Below are 13,394 nucleotides of genomic sequence, written 5' to 3'. Positions count from 1 at the left end.
CTAGAGACCTTCCAGACCGCCACTTGTGCCCAAGAAGGATGGCTCCTTCTGACCGATCCTAGACCTGAAGTGGGTCAATCGGGCTCTCAATGTTCCCCATTTTCGAATGGAAACCCTGCGGGCGGTCATAGCGGCGGTTCGCTCCGGCGAGTTTCTGGCTTCTCTTGACCTCAGCACCAAAGATTCCTTCGCTTTGAAATTCTGGGCCGGCACCTGCAGTTTCAGGCTCTCCCGTTTGGATTGGCCACCGCTCCTCGCACGTTCACCAAGGTGATGGTGGTAGTAGCGGCTTTTCTTCGGCAAGAAGGAGTCCTAGTCCATCCCTACCTGGATGATGGCTTATCCGGGCGAAGTCGAAGGAGCTCTGTGTGACAGCAGTGAGCCGTGTCGTATCGCTGCTTACCTCCCTCGGATGGATAGTCAGTTACTCCAAGAGCAACCTCAAACCCTCTCAAGCTCTGGAATTTCTGGGAGCTCGTTTCGAATCCAAGGTCTCCCTACCCAAAGCCAGGCACTCAAGCTCCTGAATCAGGTACAGCTTCTCATATCTGTTGCAGCCCACGGCTCCATGGCTTCTACCATAGATTTGGTTCCCTGGGCATTTGCACATATGTGACCCTTGCAGAAAGCTTTGCTTGCCTGTTGGAAGCCAGTTTCTGAGGATTTTCGGGCAAATCTACCGTCGTCAGCATACAGTGGTGGCTCTCACTCGACCACCTCTCGAAGGGAATGCCCCTGGAGTCTCCCCAGTGGATGATTATGAATACAGATGCCAGCCTCTCCGGCTGGGAGGCGGTGTGTCAGTCTCTATCGAATCAGGTCCGGTGGTCCACAGTCCAGTCCAATTGGCACATCAACTGTCCGGAGGCCCGGGCAGTCCATCTGGCTCTCAAGTTCTTCCTTCCTTTGCTTTGCCACAAGGCGGTGAGAGTCCTCTCAGACAATGCAATGACGGTGGCTTATATCAATCACCAGGGGGGCACCAGGAGTCGCCTGGTAGCCCTGGAGGCCAGCAAGCTGTTCGATTGGGCGTAGCATCACTTGGAACGCCTGGTGGCCTCGCACATTGTGGGGAAGGAGAATGTTCAGGCCGACTTCTCAGTCGTAGTATCTCGACCTCAGAGTGGGAAATGTCAGAGGCGATGGACCTAGTCGTACACAAGTGGGGGGGTTCCCCAACTGGACTTGATGGCCACCTTGAAAAACGCAAAAGCTCCCAGGTTCTTCAGACACAGAAGGGAACACAACTCGGAGGGCATGGATGCTCTGGTCCTGCCCTGGCCCAGCGATGTCCTCTATGTATTTCCCTCATGGCCTCTGGTGGGAAAGGTACTCTGAAGGATAGAGGTTCACATCGGCCCAGTAATTCTCATTGTGCCAGAGTGGCCCTGCAGACCGTGGTTCGCGGACCTCGTGAATCTCGCATCGGATGGCCCTCTTCGACTCGGTCACCTCCACAATCTCCTCCGACAAGGTCCCGTATTTTTCGAGCAGGTAGATCGCTTTTGTCTAGCAGCCTGGCTTTTGAACGGAGGCGTCTAAGAAAGAGGCTAAAAGGAGGAAGTTATCTCCACGCTGTTGCGGGCTCGTTAAACCTCTTTGTCGCTGGCGTATGATCGGGTGTGGAGAGTGTTTTGATAACATGTGTGCAGAATTTGGGCTTTCGACGCGCAGGGCCTTGGTGTGTCTAGTTCTTTCTCCAGAATGGTCTCTCCAAGGGCTTGTCTTTCAACTCCTTGTGGGTTCAAGTCTCAGCTCTTGGCTCTCTTTTGGGGAAATTAGACGGCTACGTGGCGGCAGCCCATCCGGATGTGGCGCGTTTTCTTAAGGGGGCCAAGCATTTGAATCCACCCGTTCAGCATACATGCCTGTCTCGGAGTCTTAACCTGATCCTTCGGGTTCTCTGCATGGCACCTTTTGAACCTCTGTCGGTCCACACTCAAAGACCTCACGCTTAAGACAGTGTTTCTGGTGGTTATTTGTTTGGCCCGGGGGTATCTGAACTGCAAGCTTTATCCTGTAGAGAACCCTTCTTGAGGTTCTCTGATTCAGGAGTCTCTTTAAAGATGGTTCCCTCTTTCCTGCCAAAGGTAGTCTCCTCCTTTCATGTCAATCAGTCAGTGGAGCTCCCTGCCTTTTCTCAGGAGAATATTGCTAGTGGTGATTTATGCCGTTTAGATGTTAAGCGAGTTCTCTTGCACTACTTACAGGTCACTAATGATTTCAGAGTTTCCGACCATCTCTTTGTTTTATGGAGCTGCACTCATAAGGGGCAGAAGGCCTCTAAAGCTACTGTAGCTCACTGGCTAAAGGAAGCTATTGCGTCTGCATATCTCTGCCGGGGCCGGCCGGTTACGGAGGGTCTTAAAGGCCATTTGTTGCGCTCACAAGCTACTTCTTGGGTGGAGAGCCAGCTGGTTTCCCCGCAAGAAATTTGCAGAGTGGCCACTTGGAAATCCTTACATACATTTGCTCGGCATTATTGTCTCGACGTTCAGGCACCTATTTTTGGTTCCTTTGGCAGACAGGTACTCAGTGGGACTATCTCGGTCTCACCCTAACTAGGGAAGCTTTGGTACATCCCACTGTCTGGACTGATCCGGGTACATACAGGGAAAGGAAAATTGGTTCTTACCTGCTAATTTTCGTTCCTGTAGTACCACAGATCAGTCCAGACTCCCTCCCAGTCTGCTTTTTCAGTCCACTCATAGTTTTTCCTTTTACAGCGCTGGTAAATGCCTTGTTTATCCTACAGAAGTATTAAAGGATTCATAAGGCACCAGTGTTACTTTCACAATTAAGAGCTATGTAGAACACTGTTCCAAATTGGTGTTATATTATTACTGTTGAATTGTTGCTTGCTTGACCTTATTCGATTTCTTTTTCTGCTTTAATGTTTATACTGAGGAGCGCAGGGTGAGCTATGCCCATATATGGTATGCCTTTCAGGTTTTTTTTTTTTTCTCTGGTTCCATCGGCTGGACAAGGGACGCTGTCTGGACTGATCCGTGGTACTGCAGGAACAAAAATTAGAAGGTAACCAATTTCCTATTGGCCATTACCTCTAGCCATGAGTTAAACATATCTGCCAGCAGTCCTCAGAGGAAATTGGACTATGTATGATTTTAGAGAAAGATGGTAGATAGGACACAGGATAGACTAAGTTCCTAAATGGGTGGATTCAGTTCAAAAGCAATTAGTTTATGTAAATTAAATATTTTGCAAGAATTTTAGGAGTACAAGATTGTAATGTTCCCTAACAACCTCCATGGGAGGTGTCTTCAGGAATATGCTGTTGAACAAAATGTGAGAGACCATTTGGGCTTGGTTTTCATCTGGCTTTCCACCTTGGATCTCTTGGGCATCCCAGGACATGGGAGATCCCAAGGACCACAAACTGATCTGTTGGAAGTGGGGAGTCGGTCTCACACTAATAACATAAGAAGTGCCATGCTGGGTCTGACCAAGGTCCATAGAGCCCAGCGTCCCATATCAGACAGTGGCCAGTCCAGGTCACAAGGACCCAGCATACCCCCAATAGTTGAGCTCTCACTTGTCTCTCACTCCCAGGGATCAGTGCTGGCTTTCCTAAGTCTACCTGGCTAATAACTGGTTATGGACTTTTCCTTTAAGATCTTGTCCGATCCTCTTTTGAACCCCACTGTGTTTAGTTGCCTTGACCACATCCTCTGGCAAAACAGATTCCATAGCTTGATTGTGTGCTGAATGAAAAAAATACTCCCTATGATTTGTTTTAAATCTGCCGATTGCTAGTTTTATGGAGGTCCCCTAGTCCTAGTGTTTGAAAGAGTAAATAACCTTTCCTTATTTACCCATTCCACTCTTCTCATGATTTTCATGTCCCCTCTGACTTTTTTTCCCCAAGCTAAAGAGCCCTACCCTTTCTCAATTCATCCCCTCTTACTATTTTTGTCACCCTTCTCTGACTCTTTTCTGTGTCTGTCTTTTATTGAGATGGAATGACTAGTAGAACTTATCTGGCTATGTAGTGGCAGCTAAATATCTAGTCATGTTTAGCAGCTGCTACATAGTTGGATTAGTCGCTTATCTAACTCTCTCGGAATATCTGGATCAGTTGTAGGCAGGTCAAGGTGGCACTACTTAGCCAGATAAGTTATCCGGCTAAGTAGCAATATTCAGCCTTAGGCGGCTAAATGAGCCGGGAAAGTTAGACCTGCTCAATACTGGGTCTAAACTTCGGATATGACTTATCTGCTTAAGTAGCACTTGCTGCAGGGATATTCAGCAGCATAGCCGTGCCGCTGAAAATCCCATGTAAGTTAGCCAGATCTGTCTATCTGGCTAACTTGGATAATCGGCTAGCTTTTGTCTCGGTTCAGCTTTGATAGGTAATTCTAAGTAAGACAGATGTTAATAAGGGGTTCCCTTAAAAAAATAACTCTTTACCTTAGAATACCTTGTCACATAAATTTAACACAACAGCACTCCTTAAAACTGATGCATCATTTTGAGCTTAGCTAATTATTTATTAGATCAGAGCCACTGAATAACTCAGTCTTGAAAAGGAATGATTTTTATTTTACATGAGGAAAGTATTTAATTGATAGTCATAGATACAGGAAAAATCAAAATGGTTTCTTACCAATGAGTTAAGTCTGCCAGGGTCTTGGGCGTGCCATACTCTGCAGAGCACAGCAGCCCTGAGCTTCTGGACTTCACGCTATATATATATTTCTTGTTGACCAGTGATGGGCTTATGGCCCAAGAAGTTACAAGTTAAATACTAATTTTATTTCAATATAAGTTGTCAAACTATCTCAGAGACCCCTGGCCTCATGTATTTTAATTACTAAAAAAATTATACATGTAAGGTTACGTGGCCAGGAGCATTTAGCTATAAAAAATTATTTGATCTTTACATCAGATGTGCTTTGTCAAGCCCCACCTAGTTGCTTTGATCTTGCTTCCATCAATCTATTTGACAGAAGAGCACCTGATTACATATTACTAACTTCAATACATAAGTAAAGAAATGTCAAAATTAACAAAGACATTGGGCATCTAAAACTCCTAATGACTAAAATATTACTTGCAATAGGCATATGTCTATATTACTTGTAAAAGTCAAAAGGCATCATCATTTATCTAGAGTTTGGTGCTAAGACACAAACTCTGGGAGCTTTGGCAAGCTAGAATACATCAATCACGAAGGTCATTCTCTGTTCTTTATCTTAACAAAAAACTGGCTATCTTCTGACAGCTGCACGTGGTCCATAGGGGAGAGAAGGAAAGAAGAAAAAAAATGATACTAGAAATGGCCATACAGCACAAGTTATTTCAGAGGTTCAGAATGGTTCAGAGGTTACTGATTTTCATTCTTCTGTGTTTTTGAGGTATGGTGTATCTAGACACCATGTCATAAGAGCAACAACTGGAATTAAAATTCTTTTTCAGGAACACTTTTTCAGGTAAACAAATAGGGCCAGATTTTCTAATCTATTCCCGATTTTATAACATGGGTGTGCATGTTATAAAATCCGGGGTCGGAACGTACAAGGGGGTGCACACTTGTGCACCATGCGTGCGCCGAACCCTAGGGGCGCCCTGATGGCTTTCCCCATTCCCTTTGAGGCCGCTCCAAAATCGGAGCGGCCTTGGAGGGAACTTTCCTTTCACCCCCCCCCCCCACCTTCCCCTCCCTTTCCCTATCTAATCCGCCCCCCCCCCCCCCCCCCGCCCTACCTAAATCCCCCCTACCTTTATTATTTAAGTTGCACCTGCCTCTGGGCAGGTGTAGGTTGTGCATGTGGGCCTTCGGAGGCCTCTGGCCATGCCCCCGCCCTGCTCCAGACTGCCCCACCCCTTTTTTCGAGCCCCGGGACATACGTGTGTCGCCGAGCCTATGCAAAATAGACTCAGCGCGCGCAGGAGCAGGTTTTTGGGGTTACGTGTAACCCTTTCAAAATATGCCCCATAATGTTTTAAAATTATTTTGGATGAGGAGGTGTGGGGGTTTACGTGGAAGTTTATTGAATTGAGTAACTGAGCACTGTTTGATACTGTTGTCTTGTATTTCCTTGTGTATGGGGAGGGGGTCTCTGCTCCTAGATTTCACACTCTGTAGCTTTACCTTTGGAAAATGGGTAAAAATCTAAAATGTGTCATGGAATGTCTGTGGCATTGGCACGACTGTGAAACACTATAAATTGAAAGCTATGCAGTGAGTCCACACAGACATTGCCTTGTTATAAGAAACACATCTGATTAATCTAGAACTCATTAGCTATAGAAACAATGGGTGATCTCTTATGCTTCTACTTCAATCCCATAAGGCAGGTGTGGCAACTTTATTGCATAAATCTTTACATTTTCAAAGAGCTAGATCAATTAAGGACACTGAGGGTAGATATGTTTTTGTAAAGGGACATTTATTTGAACAATATGTACTTCTAGGAAGCATTCATGCTCCTAATAACTATTAATAACTATTCCCAAAAATGTTTTGCTAATGTAGATTTATTAAGCCAATACTCCCATATTCCTATACTCTTGGGCAGTGATTTTGATGTGGTGCCTCACCTGGCTTTGGATCTGTTTCCAGCTAAGCCTCAACTCAGGATCAATGACTGGGTATGCCATAAATGGAGGTATTAACACCCTTGGAGATGTACCGGTATTTCATTCATTATTCTAGGGCTCATGACACTGTCTAGGTTGGATTATTTCTTGATTTCTGAGGCTTCTTTTCAATTTGTCTTCCAAAGTGATGGAGAAAGATCTCCAAATTCTTAATGCCCCTAAAACTTTATTGGCAGTCTATTCCCTCACTAAAAATTCTTCACTACACAAGACTCTGGGATCAGATAGCCTTTTGGGAGAATTTTATAAGATTCTGATTGAGTAGAGTTGTGTCCCATTGGGGACTGTGTTTGGAACTCTATTAGATGTTGAATTTCCCAGTGGGGCCAATATGGCTACCATTGTGATCTTATCTAAACCTGGATGTGATCCCCTATTACCAGGTTCATATAGGCTGATTTCCTAGCGTGTAGCAGATGGACTCAAAACAAGTGGGTATAGTGTGCTCGTGCTAGCAGTTGGAGACTGATCTGGTCAGCATGGGTACATATACCCCCGTAGGAAGTGCAGCAATTCAGTAATTTCCGTCTCCAAAACAGTTTGGAGCTACCTCACGCTCGCTGAGCGTTTTTCCAAGTTCTAACGACTAAATTCATAAGAAGAAACCTACTTGAAGATGAGCCCCGCACTCCTGCGGTGATACCATTCGGTCCCTCCCCCAGTTGAGTTTCCCGAGGCGATTTCCATGGTCCCCTCAGAGGTAAGAGCCTCGGTCCGGTGGCCGACCCGCGGCAGGGACCTAGCCCCTGAGTGAGAAGGGCTCGGGCGCGGCATAGAGGCAGCCTCGGTCCCGGCGTGGACTTGGCCCCCGAGCGAGACTAGTTCGGGCGCGGCCTAGAGGCAGCGGGTGCACTTCCTCGAGCGCGGCGGTGACGGTACTTACCCTTTCCCCCCGCAGCCGGAGACCGCCCGGGTCGCAGCCGGGAAGCGCCGAAGACAAGGTAAGGCGTAAATCTTTACTTGTTGGTCTCCGAGGAAGCGAGGATTAGCAGAGTTGGCCTACGTGGCAACCCGCCAAGGGGGTTGCCATTTTGCCTGCCTGCTCGCCTTCTGCCCTGGTTAGTCAGCCGTGCAATAGGCGCATGTTGCTATGCGCACGTTGATAGGCGCAGGTTGCAACGAGCGTGTTGCTACGTTAGGCGCCCGTTGACAGGCGCACGTAGATAAGCGCAGCTTGGTAGGCGCACATTTTTCGCGCATATTACAAAGCGCAGACTCCAGCTGAATTCACAGATGAGATGGAGCGTAAGAGAGCCCATGTGTCAGCGGAGCCGGCACCTCCAGAATCAGGCATAAGCCTCTGCTCTGCATGCAACCTCAGAGCCACTCAGAGCGAGGAAGCAGACTCCCTATGTGCCCAATGTGAAGAGGCCCTGGGAGTTCCAGGCCAGGACCTGTCGCAGCCTAGCGTACTTGCCAGTTCCTCAGGGTACACCCCGGACCTAGCAGGCAGCGGTGAGCTGCCAGGGAACCCGAGAGACCTGGTGCCCCTAAGGTCAGATCCGGCTTCGCTCTCCTGGGTGGAATTATTCAAGGGGATTCTTTTTTTTTTAAATTTATTTTATTTATTTTTTTATATACCGGCATTAGTATGCAAACATCATATCGGTTTACATCGTAACTAACAGACTGAAAATACAAATAACAGGGCAGGGTAAATACAGGGCGTGTAAATACAAATGCAGAAAGTATGGAGGGAGAGAGAAAACATCAACTTTGAACGGTAACTGGAGGCTAATAAAAAAAAACTAGAGACTATATACAATTTAAGTACTACTTATGTGAAATTGTTCATAAGGTTAGAGGAAAGGAGGAAGATGGAGACAGTTATTCTGGGTAGGCCTGTCGGAAGAGCCAAGTCTTTAGTTTCTTTTTGAACTTAGAGGAGCATGGCTCAAGTCTAAGTATGGTCTGGAGGGAGTTCCATTGCTTGGGGCCTGCAATGGAGAGTGCACAGTCCCTTGTGACGGATAGGTGAGCTTTTTTGATGGGTGGTATTGATAGTGTGCCTTTGACAGAGCGCATGGGTCTGTAAGAGCGTGTGGGACAAAAAGGTTCATCAAGCCAGTTAGAGTTGTGGGAGTATATGGATTTATGAATTATGGTAAGGGTTTTAAAGAGGGTACGGGATGCTATGGGGAGCCAGTGAAGGTCTTTGAGTATGGGAGTGATGTGATCAGGTTTCCGTGAGTTAGCGATAATCCTGGCGATGGCGTTTTGGAACATTTGTAGGGGTTTCGTAGTGGAGGCGGGTAGTCTGAGGAGAAGGGCATTGCAGTAGTCTAGCTTTGAGGAAAGAGTAGCTTGGATGACAGTGCGGAAATCCTGATAGTGGAGGAGAGGTTTAAGTTTCTTTATAACATTGAGCTTGAAGAAACCTTCTTTGAGGATGGAATTGATCTGTTTTTTTAGATTGAGTTGTTGGTCTAGAATTACCCCAAGGTCTCTTACACAGAGTTGAGATGATATGGTGTTGAAAGCTGGATCGTTGGACATCGGGGGTTTAGGGGGTTGGTGCTGAGATAGAAGGAGCAGCTCTGTTTTGGATGAGTTTAAGGCAAGGTGGATGTTAGTGAGGAAATCATTTATGGTGGCAAGACAAGAGTCCCAAAAGGCAAGGGCGTCAGTGAGAGAATTGTGAATGGGGATGAGAATTTGCACATCGTCTGCGTAGAGGTAGAATTTGAGGCCAAGGTCTGTGAGAAGCTGACAGAGGGGTGTAAGGTAAATATTGAATAAGGTGGATGAGAGAGAAGAGCCTTGGGGAACGCCTTGGGACAGAGGGTAGAGTGCGGATTTGGCATTTCCTATTTTGACGGAGAATTTTCTGTTGTATAGATAGGATTTGAACCATAGCAGGGCTAGGCCAGAGATACCTATTTCGGTCAAACAGTTAATGAGGTAGTTGTGATTAATGGTATCAAAGGCGGCTGAGATGTCGAGAAGGGCAAGGAGGTAGCAGTTGCCCTGGTCCATGCCTCTGAGTATGTGGTCCGTGAGGGAGAGCAGGAGTGTTTCGGTATTGAGGGATTTGCGGAAGCCAAATTGGGCAGGATGCAATAAGTTGTTGTTTTCAATGTATTCAGTAAGTTGGATGTTCACAATCTTTTCCATGATCTTGGAGATGAAGGGCAAGTTTGAGATCGGGCGGAAGTTGGAAGGGTCTTTGGGGTCTAACGAGGGTTTTTTAAGTAGGGGTTTTACAATTGCTTGTTTGAGGGCGTACGGGACAGAGCCTGAAGAGAGGGAGGAGTTGATGTCTGCTATAGGTTTGGCAATGGTGCTTGGGATGGAGAGGAGGGTTTTTGTGGGTATAGTGTCTGAGGGATGAGATGCGGGTCTAAGTTTTCTGAGGATAGATTCCACTTTGGTAGAAGTCAGGTCAAGAGTTTGGAGGGTTGGGTTGGTGGGGACAGGTTGCTGTGGGGAAGGATGAGGGGTCATGGGAGAAGGGTGTTGGAATCTGAGGAGGATGTTGGTGATTTTTGTGAGGAAGTATTGGGCGATTTCTTCACTCCTGGCAGAGGCTTCGTTGTCTGGGATAGGGGGTTGGGAGGACTTGGTGAGGTCAGCTACATAGGTGAAGAGAGCTTTCTGGTTGTACATATATTGGTGGATCTTAGTAGCATAGAAATCTCGTTTGGTTTTGAGTGTGGTTGTTCTGTAGTGGTGAAGGGCAGTTTTATAGCTTGAGATAAGTTGAGGAAAGGGGGCTTTACGCCAGGTTCTTTCTCGCTGCCTAAGATTATTTTTTAGGGCTCTCAGCTCTGCTGTGTACCAAGGTTGGTGGTTTTTTGTAGATTGTTGTATTTCTCGTCTGGTGATAGGGCATAGTTTATCAGCAATTTCAAGAGTTATGCTGAACCAGGATGTAATGGCAGTTTCGGGGTTGGAGCAGTCAAGGTTTGTGGAAGCGTTGGAGATTGCAAGTGCAAGTTCATCTCCTGGGCAGGGTTTCCTGAAAGCAATGATGGTGTTGCTTGCAGGGGTGGGGGTAGTGGGGGTGGTGAGTGGTAGGGAGGCTTCTATGAGGAAGTGGTCAGACCAAGGTACAGGGGAGCAGATGGGGGGGGGGGGGGTAGAAAACAGTGGTTAATGAAAATGAGGTCGAGGGAGTGTCCAGCTTGATGAGTGGGGGAGGTGACAATTTGTCTAAGGCCTATTGCTTGGAGAGCAGTGAGGAATGTGTCGCAAGAAGGGGTGAGGTGGGTGGCATCAACATGGAGATTGAAATCTCCCAGTACGATAGATGGGATTTCAATGTTGATGTTGGCGGAAATGAATTCAATTAAGGGGGAAGGATCTCGTTCGATGGAGCCAGGTGGGGCGTATATAAGGCAGATCTGTAAAGTAGGGGATTTGAAAAGGCCGATTTCTAGTTTGGGGGGTGAGTTAGTGTGTGTGAGCTTGAGGTTGAGGTGCTTCTTGAAGGCTAGGAGGATGCCACCTCCTCTTTTTTTTGGTTTGGGGATGGATAGGATTTCATAGGAGTGAGATGGTAGCTGGTTAAGGAGGACTGTCGGTTTCTCTGAGCCAGGTTTCCGTGATAGCACAGATGTCTGGCTTGCAGTCATTGAGGAGGTCGTTTAGAATGGGGGTTTTCTTAGAGAGGGACTGGGCATTGAACAGTATAATTGAGAGGGTTGTGAGTCCTAGAATCTGGTTAAAGGGGGTGGTGAGGATGGGGAGGAGGGGATTTGTATGTGGGGGGTGGTCGGAGGGGAGGGAGGCGGAGACGTCTGTTGTGAGGGAGGTGAATGCGGTGGATGTGGTGAGTAGTCATGGTGGCAGGGGGAGTGAGGGAGCGGAGGAGAGATTGGATTTGGATGGGGACGAGTGGAGAGAGTCGGAGGGTGATTATAGAGGTTGCAGTTTCGATGTGTCTAGCTGGGCGGTAAGGCACAGTGCAGAATTAAACAATGCAAGTTATACAGTGTATTCAGTAGGTCTGATAGATATACAGATAGTACAGTGTAAATTCAGAGAGTCTGAGAGAGATACAGATTATATAGTGTAAATTCAGTAAGTCTAACTGATAGATATACAGGTTATACTGGTTATACAATGCAAAATTCAGTGAGTCTAAATGAGAGGTGGGGTAAAGTGCAGATTATATGATGCAGCTTTTACAGAGCAAATTTCAACGTGTCTAACTAGGATATAATGCACAATGTAGATTAAACAATGCTGACTAAAATACAGTCTCTTAAAGCAAGGGGTTCTAGGTCCCAGCTTTTAGGGTATATAAGGTTAGAGGTGAGCAGAGGGAAAAATGGTCCTGTGGAAGGGGGATGTATAACTATATCCTGTGAGGGTGGAGATTAGATCTTTTAGGGAAAGCCAATTCACTTCAGGCGTCTGGGGAGGGTGAAAGATTAGAGGGAACTCACTCGGGGCCTCCTTTGGCGTCAGGCAGGGGGTGGTCCTCAAGGACTCCACCAGCAGGACCTTTGGAGCAAGGGTCTTGCTTGGGCTGGTCACGGGGGGTTTGATGCAGTTCTCTCTGGACTTGGGTGCAGGAGTTCGAAGCTGGGGCCCTTGTGGAGCCCTAGTGAGTTTAAGCTTGCAGGGGAAGGTGGGGTTGTTGTTTTTCTGATCGCCGCCTTGTCCAGCTGTGGGAGCAGGGGTCCGATGGAGAATGGCAGGGTGGAGGGGGGTGAGCCAAAGAGGTCCCTCAGGGTTATCCGAAGGGGCTGCCCGAAGGGGCGCTCAAAGGGGCAGGCCCCTTTGTTGCGCTCCTTCGGCGCGCGGCGCCGGAGCTGCAGGAAGATTTGAAGAGCCTCTGGGCCCTTCGCGATTGGCTGCTGGGAGCCGCTGAGGTAAGAGGGCGGGCCTTGTGGCTGGTCGGGGCGGCGGCAGGACGGCGCTGTAGGCTGCGTGGTCGGGCTCGGACCCAGCGAGGATGAGAGGGATTTAAAGGCCTTACCCCGATGGGTCCATGGCGCCGATCGCGCAGGCCTTCCCTCGAAGCCGGTTGCCGCTTGAAGCTTTTGTCACAATGCAGTCTGCTCCCCGAATGGGTCCATACGTACTGAATGACCCGGCCCCTGGACCCTCAAGGCCTAGGCACGACCACTCGCCACCCGGAAGCCCCACATGGGGATTCAGATTGCTCTGAGGAAGATGACGAGCCCCCCGAGGAGGGAGAACTTCCCTCGGGGATTGAACCATATCTGACCATGAGGCGTTTCTTTCTGAAGGAGGATCTCCCAGGCCTGATCTCACAATGCCTGTCGGAACTGGCTCTCCCGGGCCATGACACCCCAGGGGAACCTAGAATGAACCCCCTATTAGAGGGCCTGCGCCAAACGACTCACCATTTTCCCCTCCTACGAGCAGCACAGCAGCTAATCGATCTGGAATGGAATGCGCCAGAGGCCTCATTCAAAGGGGGTCGGGCCTTGGCTGGCATGTACCCCTTAGACCCGGCAACCAAGGAGATGCTGGCGTGCCCCCAGGTAGACGCCATAGTTAGCGCAATTGTGAAGCGCACCACCATTCCGGTGGAAGGGGGGACGGCCCTCAAGGATACACATGACCGGCGCATGGACGCCATTTTGAAACACGCCTTTGAGGTGGCAGCCATGTCCCTACGAATTGCGACCTGCTGCACCATGGTGACGTGTTCCTGTTTATCACAGGCTAGGAACAACACCCCAGGGAAGAGATGAAATCAGCTCTCTCGTTCCTTACTGACGCAACCTCCGACCTAGTCCGTACGGCAGCCAAGGGAGTGTCATCCTCAGTGGCAGCCAGGAGACAGCTCTGGCTAT

Source organism: Rhinatrema bivittatum, chromosome 7 (genome assembly GCF_901001135.1).
Source record: "Rhinatrema bivittatum chromosome 7, aRhiBiv1.1, whole genome shotgun sequence".
In the NCBI taxonomy this organism is placed as follows: domain Eukaryota; kingdom Metazoa; phylum Chordata; class Amphibia; order Gymnophiona; family Rhinatrematidae; genus Rhinatrema; species Rhinatrema bivittatum.
Note: the sequence above shows the minus strand (reverse complement) of the source record.